Consider the following 25,811-nt stretch of genomic DNA (forward strand, 5'->3'; position numbering starts at 1 on the left):
TGGGCCTCTCATGGTTATCCTAAACCTGTCACTAGGACAGTCCATCTCCCTTGCACTTAGGGTCTGGGCAACTTTGGAGAGTCAGAGATGCTGTGGAAAAGATGGATGGAATTAAGGGCAATGGGAAAGGTTCCCCGTGAGTATATAGCCTTAACTGAGTATCCTACAAGCCGTGTGGGTAAATCTCATTGCTGCAGGCACAGAGATAGAGGCTACAGATAGGTAACCTAATGCAGTACTGGTAAAACTTTAGCACAAACTGCCTAAGGACCAAAGATTTACTAAACTGAGCTCCCAAGTTTCCAAGGGAGGAAAGAAGTCAGGAAAGAAACCACCATTCAGAGCCTGAGCCTGGGAGTCCTCCCCTCCTCCAGAAGAGGCTTAGCAAGATCCCTGGGTGCAAATAATAGGGACCCTGGGGATCAGAGGCTACATGTACACTTAGCCATCTACTGGTCCCCTACTAACCAGCAGCAAGTGTTAGCACTAGTAGATACGAGTGCTAAATGTACTTTAATCTATGGAAATGTAGCCTGATTCCATGGGCCAGTACAGGCTCTAGATGGCTATGGGAGGTAAATGATCCAGACAAAGTAGCACAGTATAACTTTACAAACTGGGAAACGGCACCACCACCCCTACTCCAAGTATATAATGTATATCTCCCCTTTTCCAGAAGACATTTTAGGAATTAATCTTCTACAAAATGCAACATCGCAAAAACCACTATAGGAGAATTCCATTTCTGGTGTAGAGTGTTTAAGCAGTTCTAAGAGGACAAGCCAAGTAGTCTCCTGTTAGAGTACTCCTGCCTCAAAGGGTTGTGGCTATAAAACAACATAAATTTCTGGGACGGCACAAAAAAATCTCAGCCATTATCAAAAAGTTGGAGCAGGTGGGGATAATAACACCCATCCATAGCCCTTTCAGTAGTCTCAGGTGGCAGTACAAAATCCTGATAGAATGTGTCATTTAACAGTAAAATTATCCATGGTTCAACAAAGTAACACCACCATTGCATGCTGCAGTACTGAACATCGATGGGTTATTAGAAAAAATTAGTTCCCAATCATGTCAATATTATTTTGTATTGAATCTTGCTAATGCTTTCTTTAGTGTCTTCCTAAAAAAATCAAGGCAGTCTGCATCCGCTTTCACTTGGAGAAGCCAACAATGGATGTTTACTATGCTTCCCCAAGGCTATGTACATAGCTCAACCATCTATCTGTGCCTCGTGGCAAAAGATTTACTTATGTGGAAAAATCCCACAAGTGTAACTCTATGTCACTGTATTGCTAATGTCATATTAACCAGTAACTCTCTTTCAAAATTAAAAGAAGCCTCAGGGTCACTTCTATCTCACCTTAGAAGTTGAGGAGAGGCAGCCAATCAAATCTTGGGTGTTCTATAGTTGGGCAAGACAAAAACTATACATTCCAAGGAAGCAGAAGTGGTGACAGTGGAGCTGGGGCCACGTGTGCCTCGGCCCCAACAAGGAAATAAATTCAACAAGAGAAAATTCCAACCAGACAGTAAAAGTGCTGAATCAGTAGGCAAGAAACCCAAAAGGCATGATTTCAGAAAGGAGAAAAAAAGAGTTGAAGCAGAACAGGCAACTCAGTGATAAAACCAACTATGACATTATTGTTCAGGCCAAGCAGATTTGGGATATCCTAAGAAGAAGAGACTGTGACAAAGAAAAAAAGAGTGAAGTTGATGAGTGATTTGCAGAAGTTGATTCAAGGAAAAATTAAAACTATTGCATTTGCACATGACTCAACACATGTCATCCAGTGTTACACTCAATACGGTAATGAAGAACAGAGAAAAGAGGCTTTTGAAGAGTTGCGAGATAACTTGGTTGAATTAAGTAAAGCCAAATATTCCCAAGATATTGTTAAGAAATTTCTCATGTACGGTTGTAAACCACAGATTGCAGAGATAATCAAAAGTTTTAGAGGGCAAATGAAGAAAATGCTACGACATGCAGCAGCGTCAGCCATCGTGCAGTACACCTATAACGACGAAGCCATTTTGGAGCAACAGAGAAACATGTTAACAGAGGACTCCATGGGAATACATTTCAGCTTTACAAGGCAGCAGATCATCCAACTCTGGAAAAAGTATTAGAGGTACAGGCAGAAAATCTAGAGATTATTATGGATGAAATCAAACAGATTCTGACTCCAGAGGCCCAAAAGGAAGCTGTTTTTAAGCACTCATTGGTTCATAAATTATTCTTGGACTTTTGTTTTTACCAAAACTAAGATCAGAAATGATCGAGGCCATCTGAGAAGTGGTGGTATGCTTGGCACATATAGACGATGGCTCCAGAGTGGCTGTGCACTGCCTCTGGCTCGGCATGCCAAGGACAGGAGAGTGATTGTGTGAGGACAATGAAAACTTATGTTGAAAATGTGGCTAATGGCTAGTACTCCCATTTGGTTCTACTGGCAGCATTTGATTGTATTGATGATACTAAACTTGTGAAACAGATCATCATATCAGAAATTATCAGTTCCTTGCCTAACATAGTGAATGACAAATATGGAAGGAAAGTCCCGTTGTATTTAATGAGCCCCAGAGACCCTGCACATACAGTTTGAGAAATTATTGATGCTCTACAGAAAGGAGATGGAAATGCACACAGCAAGAAAGACACAGAGATCTGCCAGCAAGAGCTCTTAGAATCCATTTCCCCAGCCTTGTTAAGCTACCTGCAAAGACACACCCGAGAGAGGGTGCTAGATAAGAGGGCCTGTGTGTTAGTGACTGCCATTCTGGGATCTGCCTTTGGAGAGACACAGCCTACCATGAATGCCATCACCAGTGTGGCACCAGAACTGCATCCTGATGACAAGGACGGAGAGCTTCATATTGCAAAACATCCTACTGGACATCTACTTCTGAAGGGGTTAATAGAGCAAGATGAAAAGATGAAAGAGAATGGAAGAGAAGGTTGTTTTGCAGAAACACTCATAGGGCATGTTGGTATGAAAAACCTGAAGTCCTGGGCTAATGTGAATCAAGGTACCATTATTCCTTCTAGTCTTCTCCAGAGTTTTGATCAAGAAGTTGCAAACAAAATCAAAGCTGAACTGAAAAGCTTCATTCCCACATTGGAAAAAAAATAAAAAATACCAGCAAAGGAAAAGAAACTGCACTGGAAAAAACTGACAGCCTAGGTAGAAAACAGTTAAGCACAAGAAGGAATTATTTTTCCTTTTCTGTTATGTTTTCCCAACGTAGGAAAGAAGAATTAGAAATCCACCTTTCTGGCAGTTTGGGTGCACTATGTATGTGTTTATTCTTTATATAAGAATATGTTTATAAACTGGTTTCTAAAAAACAAACAAACAAACAAAAATATACCTTCTGCTGTAATTGATAAGGTTCAGATTGGAAAGGATTATGTACCCTAAAAAGCCATGTTTAATCCTGATCTATCTTGTGGAGGCAGCCATTTCTTTTAATTCCTATTCAGCACTGTAGGTTGGAAAGTTGATTAGGTTATCTCCATGGAGATGTGACACACCCAGTTGTGGGTATTAGCCTTTGATTAGAGGGAGATGTGACTCCACCCATTCCAGATGAGTCTTGATTACTTTGCTGGAATCCTTTACAAGAAGAAACATTTTGGAGACAGCCTCAGAATGACGAGAATCAGGAGAGCCCACACAGCCAGAGATCTTTGGAGATAAAGAAGGAAAATGCTCTTAGGGGAGCTTCATGAAACGAGAAGCCTGGAAAGAAAGCTGGCAGATGTTGCCACGTTCACCATGTGCCTTTCCAGCTGAGAGAGAAACCCTGAACTTAATCAGCTTTTCTTGAGTGAAGGGAACCTCTCGTTGGTACCTTAATTGGGACATTTTTATAGACTTACTTTAATTTGGACATTTTCATGACCTTGGAATGGTAAACTTGCAAATTAATAAATTCCCTCTTTTAAAAGCTGTTCAGGCTGGAGACCCGGGTCCAATTCCTGGTGCCTGCCATTGCAAAAAATTAAAAAATTAAAAATCAGGTTGAGGTTAAAGTAATTCAGAACATAGGAATAAGGAAGACAGTGTCTGTGTTTTAGAACCACACGTACTCTTTGAGACCAGTGGAAGAAAGGTTAATTTGGTCTGGAACTGAAATTTTCTGTAGTACATAATCTGATTCAAGGTATCTGTATAGCTCATCTGAACACAGGGAGCACAGAATAAGAAAGAAGCCCTTTAATCCTGTATAGATTATTGTAATGTCTGGAAACATCCTAGAGTATATTAAGCAGATAATCAAAAAATATTGGCAAAGTCCCCTAACGGAGGGGAGAAAGCCTATGGAACTATTAAACCTTACCATTAGGGAATTCCTTGATATTGTGTCAAACTTTAGGGACACCCAAATCAATAGGTCATGCCCTTGATCAGGAGGCTTACTCTTGTGAAGCTTATGTAGGTAGCGTAGATGCGTAGACTACCTATAGACATGCCTAAGAGTTACTTCTGGAGGACCTCTGTTGTTCCTCAGATGTGACCTCAGTCTCTCTAAGCCCCACTCTGCAAGTGAAAGCATTGTCCTCCCCCCATGTGGAATATGATATCCAGGGGTGAAAGTCTCCCTGGTGATGTGGGAAATGACTCCCAGGGATGAATCTAGACCTGGCACTGTGAGATGAACAATTCCATCCTGACCAAAAGGGGGAAAAGAAGTATAATTAATAAAGTATCAGTGGCAGAGAGAGTTCAAATAGAGTCGAAGACTCTGGAGGTTGCTCTTACGCAAGCTTCAGTTAGACCTTGCTACCCATCATAATCTGCCAACCCCCAACCAGGATCATTCCAGTCGATCCAAAAGAACACCTAGGGCAATATATAAGATTCCACAAGGGTTCCAGACACTAGAGTAACTTTCCAGAAACCTACAACCTCCAGATGGGTCCCTGGTCCAGATAAGTCCTGAAACCTAGCCCAGCCTCTCCAGAACATCAGATGGTTCTATCTCCCTTCCCCATATTAGTGACAGACCCTTCCAATATGAGAAATTTAGAGTTGCCATAGCCCAAATACCCTAATGAGAGGGATGGAAAGATCAAAGATGATGGTGGAGTTAAACAAAGATAGAATTTAACAAATGAATATGAATGCTGAATCATTAAATTGATATCTCTTTTAGTCTCCAATATTTTAGAGCAGCTAGAAGTAAAAACCTAAAATTGTGAACTTGTAACCCATGCCAAACTCTGAAATATGGTCTACAATTAATTGTGGTACTGTGTTTTGAAATTTATAGCTTTTTTGTATATATGTTATTGTTCACAAAAAAAGAAGTAAAAAAAAGTCTATTGCGATGAAAAAAATACTTAAGCCTTTTAGCCTCCTATATTCTGGAGCAGCTAGAAGGAAAAATCTGAGAGGATCATATGGTAGCCCATGACAAACCCTGGGATCTGTCCTGTAACTACTTGTTGAAGAGTGCTTTGAAAACTATTGCTCTTTTATTTCTTTGTTTTGTATATATATTATACTATACAAAAAAAATAGTTAAAAAATTTTTTTTAAAAAGCTGTTCTGTGTCTGGTATATCACATTATGGCAGCTAGCAAACCAGAACACATGGTATGTGAATATATAATATATATCATAAGAAAATAAATAATTAAGAAAAGATTAAAGGAGAATGTGGAGTTATAAAAGAGAAGATGGGCTTTAACAAATGAGTCTGACTCCTGAATCATTATATCAATATTTCTTTTTGTTGCCAGTGTCTTAGAGCAGCTGGAAGGAAAAACCTAAAATTGTGGAACTGTAACCCATACCAAACTTTGAAATCTGTTCTAAAACTAATTGTTGTGGTGAGCTTTGAAATTTATTGCTTTTTTGTATTTATGTTATTTTTCACAATAAAAGAAAAAAAGAAAGGCCATTCCTGGGAATAGGATACCTCCAAACAGGCTGCTTCTGAAAAGGCAGACAGGGCAACAGCACAGAACGAGCAATAGGGGCATAGATCCAAACCTGCCTGATAATTGGATATAGCCAGCACTGATATTGGCTTTAATTAGGATCTGTAGCAGAAGCAGCATTCTAAACAAATACCCCCTAGCTTTTGGTAACAATTATGGGAAAGGGCAGAACTAAAATGCAGCCCCCCTAGAAAAGCAATTGTGTGCTGTATATAATGCCTTATTATAAGTGGAAGGACTAATGCCAAGGCGCCCAGTCACCTTAAAAATGGCCGTTCCTATTCAGGAGTAGACAACTGACAAGGCTTCTAAGCCACTCTCTGGCAGTGCCCAACTGAGCACACTGAACAAATAGAAAGCCTACCTGCTATAGCATGGTATTTTCAATACCAGCCCTCTGAGAGTATAAATGCAAGAAATTCCCTGACCAGTGTCCTGTAAAGAAGACTCAACAGCTAAACTCACTGCATCTAAAATAGCTGTTGAAATGCCCACTTTAGAAAGCACAGGTACTATTCCCAAGTATGCTTGGTACACTAATGGATCTGCTAGTGGACAGTCTCCCACATAGACGGCCATGGCAATACAACCCAGTACTGACACTATATGGTGAGAGACTGACACTATACAAAGCAGTCAATGAGCTGAGTTGAGAGCAATATAAATAATAATAGTGCATGAACCGGGAAACCTGGTAACTATCTGTGTCAACAGCTGGGTTTACAAGCTGAATGGCAACCTGGAAGCAGAGACAATGGACAGTCATAGGTCATCCCCTCTGGGTTCAAGAACTGTGGAAAGTCATCTGGGATGCCTATCAACATCAGAAGGTAACTGTCTATCATGTCCCTGCCCACACTCCCAACATGTTACCTGGGAATGTGGAAGGAGATATACCCACATAGGTTTGGAGCAGCACAGCTGAAACAAGGGAAGCAAAGGAATGGCTTCATTATAAAAGTGGATACCCAGGATAACAAACCCTTTGGCATCTGGCCCAGCAGCTCCAGCTGATAATCATGTGCCAGAAGTTACTGGACATCACTAGAAAGCCCTTCATGCTCCTCACATTGGCCATGTAAGCTACCACACTAAATAGGACGCATCGAGTGGTCACAAATCCCAGTAACCCTGTGGCAAGTGGATTACATTGGTCCCCTTCTGCTCTTGGAAGGAGTGAGGTATGCTTTTACTGCCATAGACAAGGCTATAGACTGTTGTTAGCTTTCCCAGTTGGGGAAGGCTAATAATGGGCCATCTTCCAATGTTTGGAGAACGTGAGCACTCTGTACTGAGTGTCTACACAAATAAACAGTAATCTGGGGCCCCTTTCACTGGACAAATAATTCAATACTGGGCCATGGATCAGGACATCAGGTGGCTGTTCCATTGGCCCTACAATCTCACAGGTGTGGGTCTTATTGAAAGAATGAATGGCTTGTTAAAAAACAACTAAAGAGTAATAAAAGGTCCTTGTAGCAGTGGTCTTAGAAGCTCTATCAGGCCTTCAATGCAATGCCTTGGGCTGCTGCACCTGCCCATGTTAAAATGCTCATGAATGGATCAGTGCAGGCCCTGGAAATACAAGTCAAAGGGCCTAATGCTTTGCAGTTGAAAAGGGGAAATGATAATAATTTGTTGTTGCCTGTGCCTCCGACCATACAAAATGGGAAATGAGGCCAATTGGCTTTGGTGCTGGCCTATGTAGCCACATTAGTTAGAAATCCTAAGTCCTGGGGAATAGGAGTGTTCTAGTTTGATAGCTGTCAGAATGCGATACACCAGAAGCAGGAATTAGGTGGGCCTCGGTGGCTCAGCAGACAGAGTTCTTGCCTGCCATGCCAGAGAGCCGGGTTCAATTCCTTCTGCCTGCCCATGCCAAAAAAAAAAAAAAAAAGAAAAAAGGGAGGGGGGATTTATTAAGTTGCAAATTTACATGTTCTAAGGCCATGAAAATATCCAAATTAAAGCAAATTTGCAATCTAAGGCATCCAGGGAAAGATACTTTGGTTCAAGAAAGCCAATGATGTTCAGGATTTCTCTCTTAACTGGAAAGGCACATAGTGAATATGGTGACATCAGATAGCTTTCTCTCTGGGCTTCTTATTTCATGAAGCTCCCCCAGGGGTGTTTTCCTTCTGCATCTCCAAAGGTCTCTGGTTGCATGGGCTCTGTCTCTTTCAGAATCTTAAAACTTTTCCGAAATGCTTCCTCTTTTAAAGGATTCTAGTAAAGTAATCAAGACCCACCTGGAATGGGTGGAGTAACGTCTCCCTCTATCCAGAAGTTCATACACACAAGTGGGTAAGTAACATCTCCATGGAGATAACCTAATCAAGTTTTGAACCTACATTATTGAATAGAGATTAAGAGAAATGGTTGCTCTCTCCAGATTGAATTAGGATTAAAACATGGCTTTTCTAGGGTACATAAATCCTTTCAAACCGGTACAAGAAGCTACCCAAAACATTGTAATAAAACCCTCAATTTATGCAAAAATGCCTATTTAAAATCTTCATCACCAATCCGGGGCCTCCTATTCCCACAGGAACCTCATACATGACTGTGTGGATCCTTCTTATGCCCAGATTAATAATTAATGAAATGGTAAACAATTCTCAAGATTCGCAGAAGATTTGCAGTATTAAAACATCCTCATAATGTTCTTCTACCTAGTACTTTATCATCAACCAATAAAAACCTCACATGTAAATTATAAGATCATCAGGAATTACCTCTTATTGTTCCCCATAAACATCTTTCTTTTTGCCCATAGTGCTCTAGCAAACACCTTCCTACAGTGGGCTTCAGCAGTAACTCATACCCACCATCGAACTGAATGTTAGGTTTGCATGGACCTGCCCTCTGCAGGTGCTACCGTCTTCCTTAGACTGTAGCCTCTGCAAATTGGGCTGTGTAGAATACCCTGCTGACCTGGAAGAATTCAACACATTGGAAAATATGAAAGAAAATCTTCTCATTCAAGACTGGAATCCTATGACAAAACCAGAGCTTACATCTTCTCCTCTGTATAGGACCAAGTGAACAAGCCATGACCTGTATGAAGTATGCTGTATAGGATGGTGTAAGGTGGCTAACAGCAAAAGCTATAACAGGAGACCGTGTTGCCCCTGTCTGTGTGGAATGACTTGATAGAATTCATAATGTGGGGTGGGTACCCCCTGAATTCTGTAATTTTATGTTAAGCTACCAAACAATAGTCTTTTCCACTGGCAAGATATCTCCATCCAATATGGGGCATACCCTTCCCCCAAGGGATGTCTATAGGACTGTGGACAATATGGTCGGCCCTATTTACTCTGTAACTAAATAGGAAGTTGTAAGCAGGGACAGCCGCATATCCGGGCTACCTTATATGACTCTTTACTTCATACGTCTAGTAACTGGGAAATGGTTAAAGCTAGATATAGACTAAAACACACTCCTAGTAATATTACCCTTTAGCCATTTTTGCATTAGGTAGAGTTGCAATAATTACTGAAAAAATATATGGCAACTTTAGCCAGTCAGACTGCCCAAGCACTTAATATTCCAAAATAGTTATATCCTTGCTAAATAAAAAAAAACCACACACACAGCCTAGAAAAGTAGTTTTGCAAAATAAAATGGGCCTTAAATAACCTCTGCAGCATAAGGTGGTAGCTGTGCCTTAATTAATGTGCAGTGCTGCATATATATTCCTAATCATTTTCACTTTCACAAATTTTAAATCACATGCAAAAGCACATACATAATATTAATCAAATATCAGCATACCATTTGTCTAAATGGTTTAATTCTTTTTCTTAGCCGTGGCAGCATCTCTTTGCAGGTTTGTTACCTCTGTGTGAGGAACTCCCAGTGTTCTGTTGACTCCTATACTGTTGCTGTGGAATATGAATGCAGTGTCTGCTCCTTGGTCAATGTAATATGCTGCATGGGTGTGGATTGTAGAGATCCAAGGCCTTGGTTCCCCCTGTATATTGAGAGTAAGTTACTGTACTTAGCCATCATCAGACCTCTTCAGGGAACAAAAGAATGTAGAGATGCTATTATAAACTGCTTATCTTGTAAAACATTAAACTCCTCTCCATAATATGTCGATAAATCACCAAATCCCTGGGCCATGAGACTCTGCTTAAATTCTGTTTTCATCCCCTATGGCATGTTCTTGTCCTAAACCCTTATAAGCTGCCCCCTTGCACCCCCCACGTTTGCAAAGCGCTGCTTTCATATTTTCCAGGTGGCCGCCACTGGCAAATATCTTCTCCTGTTCATAAATACTAATAAAACTCCTATCTAACTCTGCACCAGATGTGTTCTTTAGTCCTAGGGCTGCATCAATCTGAGCCCTTCAATAGCTGGGTTGAAACCAATGTAGAGAAAGTTTTGAAACTGTTTTATTAAGATGTGGTGATCCTTTTGTCTCTTTACCCTACAATTTAAAATTTTATTCTTTAATTTTCTGAAATGCATCAAATAACAAGAGTCTCTGGCTGCTTATAAAATATTAATAAAAAGTTGTCCAATAAAAAATCCAAAGAACAGCTGAGCTCATAAGTAATTTAGCAAATGGCAAACTGACTTTTACACCAGACCACAGAGATGTCCCTGCCCAGTGCCCTGGAGGAAAACATAGTTTGAGAGAATTCTGGCAGAGCTAGAGGGGAGGAATAAGCCAAAGCAAAATACCAAATGATCCTACTCTCTTTTCCATAAAATTTGCATTTGGGGCCAGAAACAGTGACTGTCTTAGCTTATGTTTTGTTTTGTTTAACTTTTTTTATTGTATAGTATAACATATAAACAAAGCGAAGAAATAAAAGAGCAATAGTTTTCAGAGCACTCTTCAAAAAGTGGTTACACGATAGATCCCAGAGCTTATCATGGGCTACCATATGATCCTCTCATATTTTTCCTTCTATGGAAGGATCTGTCACTAATATGGGGTAGGGAGATAGAACTATCTGATGTTCTGGAGAGGCTGGGCTAGGTTTCAGGACTTATCTGGACCAGGGACCCATCTGGAGGTTGTAGGTTTCTGGAAAGTTACTCTAGTGTCTGGAACCCTTGTGGAATCTTATATATTGCCCTAGGTGTTCTTTAGGATCGACTGGAATGATCCTGGCTGGGGGTTGGCAGGTTATGATAGGTAGCAAGGTCTAACTGAAGCTTGTGTAAGAGCAACCTCCAGAGTAACCTCTCGACTCTACTTAAAATTTCTCTGCCACTGATACTTCATTAATTACACTTCCTCCCTCCCTCTTAGTCGGGATGGAATTGTTGATCCCACAGTGCCAGGTCTGATTCATCCCTGGGAGTTATCTCCCATGTCACCAGGGAGACTTTCACCCCTGGATGTCATGTTCCATGTAGGGGGGAGGGCAATGATTTCACTTCCAAAGTTGGGTTTAAAGAGACTGAGGCCACATCTGAGCAACAAAAGAGGTCCTCCAGAAGTAATTCTTAGGCATGCCTATAGGTAGGCTAAGCTTCTCTGCTACCTACATAAACTTCACAAGAGTAAGCCTCCTGATCAAGGGTAAGCCTATTGATTTGGGTGTCTCTAAAGTTTGACACAGTATCAGGGGATTCCCTGATGGTAAGGTTTACTAGTTCCATAGTCTTTCTCCCATCCCTCAGAAGACGTTGCCAATACTTTTTGTTTATCTGCTTATATACTCCAGGATGTCTCCAGCCATTACAATAACCTATACAGTATTAAAGGACTTCTTCCTTATTCTGTGCTTCCTGTGCTTCAGTTATTCAACCTATACAGATAGGTTGAATCAGATTATGCACTAGAGAAAATTTCAGTTCCAGATCAAATAAATTTTTCTTCCATTGGTCTCAAAGAGTATGTGTTGTTTTAAAATATAGGCACTGTCTTCCTTACCCCTATGTTCTGAATTACTTTAACCCCAAACTGTTCGGCTTCATTCTTATCTCTAAATATCAGGTTATATATATATAAAACAGCCTCCCAAAACCCAGAAATAATAATCACCACTCCAGGCTTAATGTGTCTACTCTAAAAGCTTATACTCTGGGCCCCTGTTTCCTTATGCACCTTTTCTAAACGTGACCATACCATTGTTGTTTTTTTTTGTTTCTGGCTTATTTTGTCTCACCAAATGTCCCACATGTTCATTCACATCGTTGCATGCCTCACGACAGTGTTCCTTTTTGTAGCAGCACAACCTTTGTTCATAAGTATACACCATTGTCCACCAATCTACTTCTCATCAGGCATCATAAAGAGTGCCCAAAGTCCATAGTCCATCAACATTCTCAATTTCAGATAATTTCATTGTTCCCCAGCTAGCTCATTCTTATTTCCATGAAATGGCACTACTTAAGTCTCTTATATGTCTTTCAAGGAAACAAACAGCATTTTAGGCTTCTGGGGTAGGGATAGATTTTCCTTTGGCTATTGGCCTCAGTCTGGTATATGTGAATATTCAAAAGCTTTGGGTGGAATTGCTTGGTGGATTTTTATGGTACATGGACCTGAATTCTTATAACTACTAGCTCTAAGCTTCTAGGCTTGAAATTCAAGTTCAGTTTACTAAAATGAAAGCACAATATCTATGAAGCTGTAATATAGTATATTTATGACTCTCTCTCTGCACACATGCTTTAATGGATGACTCCTGCCAGATGCACTGATGGCTGGGCACAATCTCTGCAAAAACACAATGTTTCTCAGCTAGTATTTTCCTTCCCTTATTGATACCAGAGGTAAAGTCTTCCAGGGGATTACTCTTTCCAGATGTATAAAGGCCTAGGAAAACAAAGAAGTCAGACTGTATTACTTATGATTAGATTACAGGTACACAATGATATCATGGCCAAGTTGTGTGTATCAACAGAGATTTTGCTTTTAACATGTGTACTTAACTTTTGGAATTTTGATGATGGTGGTTGTATTTTTAGCAATAAACACAAATAGAACTTTTATAAGATAACATATTACTAGGATGAATAACTTCAGTATATCACTCTTAGTCTCTAATTGACAAGTTTATAATTACTCAGTTGCCTATTTGATTGGTCACTGAAAAATAAGAAATGGTAAGACAATGAGTACTATTGACTATAAAAACCTCCAGAAATATACCCCTTTCTTCTTTTATAAAGAAGTTGTTCTAGTTTGCTAGCTGCTGGGATGCAATATACAAAAAATGGAACAGCTTTTAATAAGGGGATTTAATAAGTTGCAAGTTTACAGTTCTAAGGCCGAGAAAATGTCCCAATTAAAACAAGTCTATAGAAAAGTCCAAGTTAAGGCATCCAGGGAAAGATACCTTGGTTCAAGAAGGCTGATGAAGTTCAGGGTTTCTCTCTCAAGTGAGAAGGCACATGGCGAACACAGTCAGAGTTTCTCTCTCAGCTGGAAGGGCACATGGTGAGCACAGCGTCATCTGCTAGCTTTCTCTCCTGGCTTCCAGTTTCATGAAGCTCCCTGGAGGTGTTCTCCTTCTTCATCTCGAAAGGTCGCTGGCTCGTGGGCCCTCTGCTTCCTGGGCTGCAGCATTCTCTGCTCTCTCTGAATCTCTCCTCTAAAATGTTTCCTCTTGTATAGAACTCCAGAAACTTACCAAGACCCACCCAAATGGATGGAGACATGTCATCACCTAATCCAGTTTAACAACCACTCTTGATTAAATCACATCTCCAGGGAGATGATCTGATTACAGTTTCAAACATACAGTATTGAATAGCAATTATTCTGTCTTTATGAAGTGGGATTTTGATCAAAACATGGCTTTTCTAGGGGACATACACCCTTTCAAATCAGCACAGAAGTGTACATCTAAGAAAATGGAAATATTACAGAAAGTTAGTTTGTGACAGCTTCCTGTTTTTCCTCATACCCTTTCTTTTTGACTTGTCATTTCCTGGGAAACAAGGTTATGAATATATGGCAGTTCCAGCTTCTTGCTCAGAACTCAAATGCCAGAGGTTAAAAGCATATATTTGGCTTTCATAAATAGTTAATATCCTCCAGGGATTATATTTTGTGTATTAAGCAGGCTTTAACATGAGAAAAATGAAACTATTTCTACCTTCTTTCGTATCAGTCAAATCATATTCTCTCCCTTCTTTGCTGCCAGATGTGATGCCTCATCTCAGATGCTGGGTAATTCTACCTGATTATAAATACTATTTTAATTTAAAATTGCTGTTTGGTTTTCTCACCAATGGGTATATGTGAGAAGGCCTGATGTCTGTACAGAATTACGGATACACTTTTACCTTTATTTTTTTTTTATTAGTTTTCCCTTCACTTTTTTTTTCCTTTTTTTTTATTAATTAAAAAAAGAATTAACAAAACAATTAGAAATCATTCCATTCTACATGTGCAATCAGTAATTCTTAATAACATCACATAGTTGCATATTCATCATTTCTTAGTACATTTGCATCGATTTAGAAAAAGAAATAAAAAATAAAAAGACAACAGAATAAGAATTAAAACATTAATAGAAAGAAAAAAAAAAAACCTATACCTCACATGCAGCTTCATTCAGTGTTTTAACATAATTGCATTACAATTGGGTAGTATTGTGCTGTCCATTTCTGAGTTTTTATATCCAGTCCCATTGTACAGTCTGTATCCCTTCAGCTCCAATTACCCCTTCTCTTTTTTTTTTCTTAATTAACGGAAAAAAAGAAATTAACCCAACATTTAGAAATCATACCATTCTACATATGCAATCAGTAATTCTTAACATCATCACATAGATGCATGATCATCATTTCTTAGTACATTTGCATCGGTTTAGAAAAACTAGCAACATAAGCGAAAAAGATATAGAATGTTAATATAGAGACAAAAATAAAAGTAATAATAGTAAAGTCAAAACAAAACAAAACAAAACAAAACAAAAACCTATAGCTCAGATGCAGCTTCATTCAGTGTTTTAACAAGATTACTTTACAATTAGGTATTATTGTGCTGTCCATTTTTGAGTTTTTGTATCTAGTCCTGTTGCACAGTCTGTATCCCTTCAACTCCAATTGCCCATTATCTTACCCTGTTCCTACCTCCTGCTGGACTCTGTTACCAATGACATATTCCAAATTTATCCTCGAATGTCTGTTCACATCAGTGGGACCATACAGTATTTGTCCTTTAGTTTTTGGCTAGACTCACTCAGCATAATGTTCTCTAGGTCCATCCATGTTATTACATGCTTCATAAGTTTATCCTGTCTTAAAGCTGCATAGTATTCCATCGTATGTATATACCACAGTTTGTTTAGCCACTCTTCTGTTGATGGAGATTTCGGCTGTTTCCATCTCTTTGCAATTGTAAATAATGCTGCTATAAACATTGGTGTGCAAATGTCCGTTTGTGTCTTTGCCCTTAAGTCCTTTGAGTAGATTCCCAGCAATACCATTGCTGGGTCGTATGGCAATTCTATATTCAGCTTTTTGAGGAACCGCCAAACTGCCTTCCACAGTGGTTGCACCCTTTGACATTCCCACCAACAGTGGATAAGTGTGCCTCTTTCTCCGCATCCTCTCCAGCACTTGTCTTTTTCTGTTTTGTTGATAATGGCCATTCTGGTGGGTGTGAGATGATATCTCATTGTGGTTTTGATTTGCATTTCTCTAATGGCCAGGGACATTGAGCATCTCTTCATGTGCCTTTTGGCCATTTGTATTTCCTCTTCTGATAGGTGTCTGTTCAAGTCTTTTTCCCATTTTGTAATTGGGTTGGCTGTCTTTTTGTTGTTGAGATGAACAATCTCTTTATAAATTCTGGATACTAGACCTTTATCTGATATATCATTTCCAAATATTGTCTCCCATTGTGTAGGCTGTCTTTCTACTTTCTTGATGAAGTTCTTTGATGCACAAAAGTGTTTAATTTTGAGGCGCTCCCATTTATTTATTTCCTTCTTCAGTGTTCTTGCTTTAGGTTTAAGGTCCATAAAACCGCCTCCAGTTGTAAGATCCATAAGATATCTCCCAACATTTTCCTCTAACTGTTTTATGGTCTTAGACCTAATGTTTAGATCTTTGATCCACTTTGAGTTAACTTTTGTATAGGGTGTGAGAGATGGGTCTTCTTTCATTCTTTTGCATATGGATATCCTGTTCTCTAGGCACCATTTATTGAAGAGACTGTTCTGTCCCAGGTGAGTTGGCTTGACTGCCTTATCAAAGAGCAAATGTCCATAGATGAGAGGGTCTATATCTGAGCACTCTATTCGATTCCATTGGTCGATATATCTATCTTTATGCCAATACCATGCTGTTTTGACCACTGTGGCTTCATAATATGCCTTAAAGTCCGGCATCGCTAGACCTCCAGCTTCGTTTTTTTTCCTCAAGATGTTTTTAGTAATTCGGGGCACTCTGCCCTTCCAGATAAATTTGCTTATTGGTTTTTCTATTTCTGAAAAATAAGTTGTTGAGATTTTGATTGGTATTGCATTGAATCTGTAAATCAATTTAGGTAGGATTGACATCTTAACTATATTTAGTCTTCAAACCCATGAACACAGTATGCCCTTCCATCTATTTAGGTCTTCTGTGATTTCTTTTAACAGTTTTTTGTAGTTTTCTTTATATAGGTTTTTTGTCTCTTTAGTTAAATTTATTCCTAGGTATTTTATTCTTTTAGTTGCAATTGTAAATGGGATTCGTTTCTTGATTTCCCTCTCAGCTTGTTCATTACTAGTGTATAGAAATGCTACAGATTTTTGAATGTTGATCTTGTAAACTGCTACTTTGCTGTACTCATTTATTAGCTCTAGTAGTTTTGTTGTGGATTTTTCCAGGTTTTCAACGTATAGTATCATATCGTCTGCAAACAGTGATAGTTTTACTTCTTCCTTTCCAATTTTGATGCCTTGTATTTCTTTTTCTTGTCTAATTGCTCTGGCTAGAACCTCCAACACAATGTTGAATAATAGTGGTGATAGTGGACATCCTTGTCTTGTTCCTGATCTTAGGGGGAAAGTTTTCAATTTTTCCCCATTGAGGATGATATTAGCTGTGGGTTTTTCATATATTCCCTTTATCATTTTAAGGAAGTTCCCTTGTATTCCTATCTTTTGAAGTGTTTTCAACAGGAAAGGATGTTGAATCTTGTCAAATGCCTTCTCTGCATCAATTGAGATGATCATGTGATTTTTCTGCTTTGATTTGTTGATATGGTGTATTACATTAATTGATTTTCTTATGTTGAACCATCCTTGCATACCTGGGATGAATCCTACTTGGTCATGATGTATAATTCTTTTAATGTGTTGTTGGATACGATTTGCTAGAATTTTATTGAGGATTTTTGCCTCTATATTCATTAGAGAGATTGGTCTGTAGTTTTCTTTTTTTGTAATATCTTTGCCTGGTTTTGGTATGAGGGTGATGTTGGCTTCATAGAATGAATTATGTAGTTTTCCCTCCACTTCGATTTTTTTGAAGAGTTTGAGGAGAATTGGTACTAATTCTTTCTGGAACGTTTGGTAGAATTCACATGTGAAGCCATCTGGTCCTGGACTTTTCTTTTTGGGAAGCTTTTGAATGACTAATTCAATTTCTTTACTTGTGATTGGTTTGTTGAGGGCATCTATGTCTTCTTGAGTCAAAGTTGGTTGTTCATGTCTTTCCAGGAACCCGTCCATTTCCTCTAAATTGTTGTATTTATTAGCGTAAAGTTGTTCATAGTATCCTGTTATTACCTCCTGTATTTCTGTGAGGTCAGTAGTTATGTCTCCTCTTCCATTTCTGATCTTATTTATTTGCATCCTCTCTCTTCTTCTTTTTGTCAATCTTGATAAGGGCACATCAATCTTATTGATTTTCTCATAGAACCAACTTCTGGTCTTATTGATTTTCTCTATTGTTTTCATGTTTTCAATTTCATTTATTTCTGCTCTGATCTTTGTTATTTCTTTCCTTTTGCTTGCTTTGGGATTAGTTTGCTGTTCTTTCTCCAGTTCTTCCAAGTGAACAGTTAATTCCTGCATTTTTGCCTTTTCTTCTTTTCTGATATAGGCATTTAGGGCAATAAATTTCCCTCTTAGCACTGCCTTTGCTGCATCCCATAAGTTTTGATATGTTGTGTTTTCATTTTCATTTGCCTCGAGGTATTTACTAATTTCTCTTGCAATTTCTTCTTTGACCCACTCGTTGTTTAAGAGTGTGTTGTTGAGCCTCCACGTATTTGTGAATTTTCTGGCATTCCGCCTATTATTGATTTCCAACTTCATTCCTTTATGATCCGAGAAAGTGTTGTGTATGATTTCAATCTTTTTAAATTTGTTAAGACTTGCTTTGTGACCCAGCATATGGTCTATCTTTGAGAATGATCCATGAGCACTTGAGAAAAAGGTGTATCCTGCTGTTGTGGGATTTAATGTCCTATAAATGCCTGTTAAGTCTAGCTCCTTTATAGTAATATTCAGATTCTCTATTTCTTTATTGATCCTCTGTCTAGATGTTCTGTCCATTGATGAGAGTGGGGAATTGAAGTCTCCAACTTTTGAGACTTCACAATTATGATATTTGTGTCTATATCTTTTTTCAGTGTTTGCAGTGTATTCCTCACGTATTTTGGGGCATTCTGGTTCGGTGCATAAATATTTATGATTGTTATGTCTTCTTGTTTAATTGTTCCTTTTATTAGTATATAGTGTCCTTCTTTGTCTCTTTTAACTGTTTTACATTTGAAGTCTAACTTGTTGGATATTAGTATAGCCACTCCTGCTCTTTTCTGGTTGTTATTTGCATGAAATATCTTTTCCCAACCTTTCACTTTCAACCTATGTTTATCTTTGGGTCTAAGATGTGTTTCCTGTAGACAGCATATAGAAGGATCCTGTTTTTTAATCCATTCTGCCAGTCTATGCCTTTTGATTGGGGAATTCAGTCCATTAACATTTAGTGTTATTATTGTTTGGATAATATTTTCCTCTACCATTTTGCCTTTTGTATTATATATATCATATCTGACTTTCCTTCTTTCTACACTCTTCTCCATACCTCTCTCTTCTGTCTTTTCGGTTCTGACTCTAGTGCTCCCTTTAGTATTTCTTGCAGAGCTGGTCTCTTGGTCACAAATTCTCTCAGTGACTTTATGTCTGAGAATGTTTTAATTTCTCCCTCATTTTTGAAGGACAATTTTGCTGGATATAGGAGTCTTGGTTGGCAGTTTTTCTCTTTCAGTAATTTAAATATATCATCCCACTGTCTTCTAGCCTCCATGGTTTCTGCTGAGAAATCTACACATAGTCTTATTGGGTTTCCCTTGTATGTGATGGATTGTTTTTCTCTTGCTGCTTTCAAGATCCTCTCTTTCTCTTTGACCTCTGACATTCTAACTAGTAAGTGTCTTGGAGAACGCCTATTTGGGTCTATTCTCTTTGGGGTGCGCTGCACTTCTTGGATCTGTAATTTTAGGTCTTTCATAAGAGTTGGGAAATTTTCAGTGAAAATTTCTTCCATTAGTTTTTCTCCTCCTTTTCCCTTCTCTTCTCCTTCTGGGACACCCACAACACGTATATTTGTGCGGTTCATATTGTCCTTGAGTTCCCTGATACCCTGTTCAAATTTTCCCATTCTTTTCCCGATAGTTTCTGTTTGTTTTTGGAATTCAGATGTTCCATCCTCCAAATCACTAATTCTATCTTCTGTCTCTTTGAATCTATCATTGTAGGTATCCATTGTTTTTTCTATCTTTTCTACTTTGTCCTTCACTTCCATAAGTTCTGTGATTTGTTTTTTCAGTTTTTCTATTTCTTCTTTATGTTCAGCCCATGTCTTCTTCATGTCCTCCCTCAATTTATCGATTTCGTTTTTGAAGAGGTTTTCCATTTCTGTTCGTATATTCAGCATTAGTTGTCTCAGCTCCTGTATCTCATTTGAACTATTGGTTTGTTCCTTTGACTGGGCCATATTTTCAATTATTTGAGCATGATCCGTTATCTTCTGTTGGCGTCTGCGCATTTAGACAGATTTCCCTGGGTATTGGATCCAAAAGTTTGGAAGATTTTTCTGTGAAATCTCTGGGTTCTGTTTTTCTTATCCTGCCCAGTAGGTGGCGCTCGTGGCACACGTTTGTCTGCGGGTCCCACCAGTGAAGGTTGCTGTGAGACCTTTAACTTTGGAAAACTCTCGCCGTCCGGGAGGTCCGCTAGCCGAAGCGGCTTGGAAGAGTTCGAGCCGGCCCGGGGTCCGAACGCGGGGAGGGTTGCTGGCCGCCGCAGCCCGGGAAAGCGCCCATTCGAATTTCCAAGTCGCCTGGGTGACAAGCGTGGCGGGAGGGCGCCAGCGGCAGCGGCCCGCCCAGGAGAGTGCACGTTCCCGGGGAGTCATGGGTTTGGAAGGGGCCTCCCCCACCCGTCACCGTTCTCCGTGGCCTGGGGATTTCCGATCCAATTCTCTCAGTTGGTCCGGGGGGCCGCGCGTGGTGTGGGCGCCAGCCGCCACGGTTTCAGGGGACCGCCTCTCCAATTCTCCCAGCCGGCCTGGGAAGGGGGAAGGGAGTGACTCCGGCCGCTTGCCGCCCCGCCCGGTGAAGCCCGCGCGCCTCGGCGATCTCACCTGAGCGGCTTCTCTCAGCCAGCCAGCCGTTCCAGGATGGGGTACGCTGTCTTTTTTATCTCTGTTGTGGCTTTGGGTGCTGTTCTGTATCGTTTCTACTCCCCTAGTAGCTGTCCTGGAGAAGAAACTAAGATCCGTGAGTCTTACTAAGCCGCCATCTTCTCCGGAAGTCTTCCCTTCACTTTTGAGAAGGCACTTTTTCTTTCTTTTGAGAAGGTACTTTTCTCTTAAGAAAGACACCACGGTGCTATATTCCTCTCTACTGATCGAAGCATCCACTTGCCTCAACATGCTAAGCCTTCTCCTGCCGCAGACCGTTTGCACTTATCCCAAAAATCCACATGGAGACCTCTTTACTTCTTTCAGGTTTCTTCCCTTAGAGAGAGGCCTTTTTTAAAAAAAATTTATTTCTTAATTAACAAATTAACAGACCAAATAAAACATCAACATATATAATCAGTAATTCACAATATCATCACTTAGTTGCATATTCATCATTTCTTAGACCATTTGCATCAATTCAGAAAAAGAAATAAAAAGACAATAGAAAAAGAAATAAAATGAACACAGAAAAGAAAAAAAAAGATTATACCTACCATACCCCTTACCCCTCGCTTTCATTGATCACTAGCATTTCAAACTAAATTTATTTTAGCATTTGCTCCCCCTATTATTTATTTTTATTCCATGTGTTCTACTCATTTGTTGACAAGGTAGATAAAAGGAGCATCAGACACAAGGTTTTCGCAATCACATACTCACATTGTGACAGCTATATCATTATTCAATCATCATCAAGAAACATGGCTACTGGAACACAGCTCTACATTTTCAGGCAGTTCCCTCCAACCTCTCCGTTACATCTTGGATAACAAGATGATATCTACTTAATGCATAAGAATAACCTCCAGGATAACCTCTCGACTCTGTTTGGAATCTCTCAGCCATTGACACTTGGTCTCATTTCACCCTTCCCCCTTGGTCGAGAAGGTTTTCTCAATCCCTTGATGCTAAATCTCAGCTCATTCTAGGGTTTTTCTCAATCCCTTGATGCTGAGTCTCAGCTCACTCTAGGATCTCTGTCCCATGTTGCCAGGAAGGTCCACGCCCCTGGGAGTCATGTCCCACCTAGACAGGGGGAGGGTGGTAAGATTGCTTGTTGTGTTGGCTGGAGAGAGAGGCCACATCTGAGCAACAAAAGAGGCTCTCTTGGGGGTGATTCATAGGCCTAAATTTTAAGTAGACTTGACCTGTCCTTTTTGGGATTAAGTTTCATATGAACAAACCCCTAGACTGGGGGCTTAGCCTATAGCTTTGATAGTCCACACTGCTTGTGAGAATATCAAGAATTCAACTTGGGGAAGTTGAATTTCTCCCTGTTCTCACCATTCCCCAAAGGGGGCTTTGCAAAAACTTTTCCACTCACTGACTGAATCACTCTGGGATTCATCAGGGCATCACTCTGGACAAACCAACAAAATCTCATGTCCTCCCTGAGATTCCAAGTACTTATGGTATTCAATCAAACTATCTACATAAGTTATATTAGGAAATGCACTAGTCAAAATATAAATTTTGTAACAAATAAACATTTTTGCTTTAGTCTCACATATAAGGTGACATTTTAAAATATTAATTACCATCTATTTTCAGCACCCTGCAATAATGACATTCTTTTGTTCTTCCTCATGCAAAAACATTTTTAAAATTTGTACATTTAGTCATTATCATTATACACTCTAGGCATTCCTAGATTATACCATCTCAATCTTTAACATCTATCTTAGAGAGAGGCCTTTTAACCAAGTCATATAAAATAGCAATCCTCCCCAAACCCCATACTTTCTATTCTGCTTGTCTTTCCTTATGTTTATATCGTATTTTGTTTCTCAGTTGCTGTCGTTGTTTATTGTCTCTTTCCCCACCAGAATGTAAAGTCTGCTCTATCATAGAGGCTCAGTAATTAAACATTTGTGCAGCCTTTATTACGTATCAGATGCTATGCTAATGCTAGGGATATAACTGTGACCACCACAAACTTGTTCCCTGCCTTCCTGATGTTTACAGTTAGTGAGGTATATGGGCAAGAACAACGATGCTGGCTGTATCAACCTGTGAGTGCCATGCACGTGTGTTCCCATTAGCCTCGATATTCAAATCTTAATGGCTCCCAGTGTCCAGAAAGCCCAATCTTTCATAATTGCCTTGTCAAATTGTTCTCATGGTCCTGATAGCAATTTATTTCAAAGGGTGAAAGGAGACGGAAGAGCCAAAGATAAGTCTTAAGTTTCTGGGTTGGATGGATGATAGAGAAAGAGCAATCATAGTTCTGAATGGCTGACAGTGGTTTGACTGCTTCTCTACTTAAGTCACTAAAATTTCAGCAAGAATCAATAATTTTGAATCTTAACACAACTGAGGCTATGGAAGAACAGAAAATTGAAGCAATGTTTGAAATGAAAATGGAAACCTGAAGTTTAGGGTCTTCATTAACACATTGAATTTTGACAAGAAAGTTGATAGCTGTTTTTTTTCCCACGAATCAGTAATTTTAGCATTAAATGAAGAGAAAAGAAACACACCAAAATGCAAATTTCCAGGTATAAATAGAGGAGACGGTCAAAGAGGAAACTAATAGTTGCCATTTTTAACTTTTTTTCACATGTGTAATTGTGCCCATGATTTTTACTTTGGGTAATTATGTGGCTTCGGTGTCGCTCTCCTTCTCATCACTGGAGGCTTAAGTATTTGCAATGCTATTTTTATTTAGACAAAAAGTATTTCAAGATTACATTACAATTATTCTTTGTCATTTTTTTCATATTTCAACTTTATTATTTCCTATGAATTAGGTATTCTTTAAAAAAAATTTTTTTGACCAAACTTCACACACAAACCTACAGTCCATACATGGTGTACAATCAGTGGCTCACAATATCATCGCATAGTTGTGTATTCATCACTATGATCATTTTGAGGACATTTGCATCAGTTCAGAAAAAAAGAAAAACGAAAAAAAAAAAGAACAACTCATACATACCATACCTCTTACCCTTCCCTCTCATTGACCACTACCCAATTTATTTCAAATTTGTTCCCTCTATTATTTATTTTTATCTATATTTTTTACTCATCTGTCCATACCCAGGATAAGAGGAGCATCAGACACAAGGTTTTCACAATCACACAGTCACACTGTAATAGCTGTATCATTATACAATCATCTTCAAGAATCAAGGCTACTAAATCATTTTTTTAACTGTACTGGCAAGGAAACATTTCTGTGAATGATATACCAAATGAGGTATTCATTGCTGTCTTCACCTTAAAGCTGTTTGCAGATTGCAGGTCTTTAGCTTTATATCATTTCCAGGGGCAGGCTCCAGATTTCTTTTTTTTTTTTCTCTTGTTTCAATTCTGCATCATCTATTTGGATAGCTGTGGTTTTGGCTCATAAGTTCTGGCCCTCTAATTTGTTTCATATTCCTCTTTAGGAACTTTGATGTGTTTGTTTCAAATCACAATATAAAAATATTTTAAACATGAAGTACAGAAAATAATACAACTGTTTGTGTGCTGTTCCTGTTTTCTATTGCTGCCTAACGAACCATCCTCAAACTTATTGACATAAAACAGCAGCCATGCTCATGATATGGTGGGTTAGGAAATCTGGTAGGATATAGCAGAGACTGTTTGTTCTTCACAATGAAATGAGAGCTTCAGCTGGGGTGGCTCAAATCACTTTAGAAGGTGGGGAGAGTTCAGCTGGGGCCATATATCTAGGGCCTCAGGTCTTTCTTCCACCTGGGTTCCTGGCATCTCCAGTTTCATCTGCGGAGCCTGGAATGCCCAAGATGACTTTGCACTAATTTGCTTGGTACCTAGCTAGGATGGTAGGGAACCCCTGGAGCTGGCTGGGTATCTCTCTGTCTGTTTCTCTCCCACTCTGTTTCTCTCTTTCTTTCTCCATACCCTCTCCCACAGCTAGTTCGTGTTTCCTGGCAGCATGGTGATTTCAGAGCTGTAAAACCTCCGGTTTTCTCAAAAGGTAATATTTCAAGGACAAAGAGGAAACTGTCAGTCTCTTAAGGCCTTGGCTAGAAATAGATACAATGTCATATTACTGTATTCTATTGGTCAAAGCAGTCACAGTACCCACTGAGACTCAAGAGGAGGAGAGAGAGACCCCCATCTATTGAAGGGTGACGGGGCAAGGAATTAGTGACTATTTTTAATCCATCTTAGCAGTGGGTACATTTGAAAAAAAAAAAGTGTCGTAGCAAATTCCTTGTACCTATCTCTCCTTGGGTACAAATGTAAGAATTTCTCTAGGGCTACTGTCTTCAGCATGGGAGCCATTAGCTGCAAGTAGCTAGAGCACTTGAAATATGGTTAGTCAAATTGAGATGTGTTCTAAGTGTAAATAAACATCAGATTTCAAAACAGTTTTTTTTTTCATGGGCAGGGACCAGGAATTGAACCTGGGTCTCTGGCTTGGCAGGCAAGAACTCTACCACTGCATCACCATCACCCACCCTTCAAAACAGTTTTTAAAACTCTCATTACTTTTTTTCATTTTTCAGTGATATGTGTTATATACTCACATACCATGTAATCATCCAAAGTATGCAATTAATGGTTTGCAATATCAATCGACTTTTTTTTTCTTTTTTTGTGAAACATAACATATGTACCAAAATGCAATAAATTTCAAAGCATGACACAATCAGTTGTAGAACAGATTTCAGAGTTTGGTATGGGTCACATTTCCACGATTTTTCGTTTTTTCTTCTAGTTGCTCCAAGAGAATGGAGACCAACAGAAATATCAATAAAAAGATTCAGCAGTTATACTCATTTGTTTAATCCTATCTTCTCTGTTGTACTGCTCCTTCTCTTTAAATTTAAAAGCAATAAATTTCAAAGTACATCACAACAATTAGTTATAGGCAAATTTCAGAGTTTGGTATGGATTACAATTCCACAGTTTTAGGTCTTTACTTCTAGCTGCTCTAAAGTACTGGAGAATAAAACAAATATCAATAAAATGACTCAGCAATCATACTCATTTGTTAAACCCTACCTTCTCTGTATAACTCCACCATCACCTGTGATCCTTCTCCCACTCTTTAGGGCTATTTGGGCTATGCCCATTCCAACTTTTTCATGTCGGAAGGGACTGTCAATAACATGGGGTGGGGGGTGGAACTAGTTGATGTTCTGGAGAGGCTGGCCCCTCTGCTCTCATTACTTTTTAATATTACTTACATACTGAAATGGTAATATTTTGGATATATGGA

General features: G+C 39.2%; 1 pseudogene; it reads left to right on the plus strand.

The window, feature by feature from the left end:
• The window catches only part of LOC143690553 (pumilio homolog 3 pseudogene), a 34,770-nt pseudogene that overhangs the window by 1,589 nt on the left and 7,370 nt on the right, over positions 1-25,811 (plus strand).

This window comes from Tamandua tetradactyla, chromosome 7 (genome assembly GCF_023851605.1).
Source record: "Tamandua tetradactyla isolate mTamTet1 chromosome 7, mTamTet1.pri, whole genome shotgun sequence".
NCBI classification, from domain to species: Eukaryota; Metazoa; Chordata; class Mammalia; order Pilosa; family Myrmecophagidae; genus Tamandua; species Tamandua tetradactyla.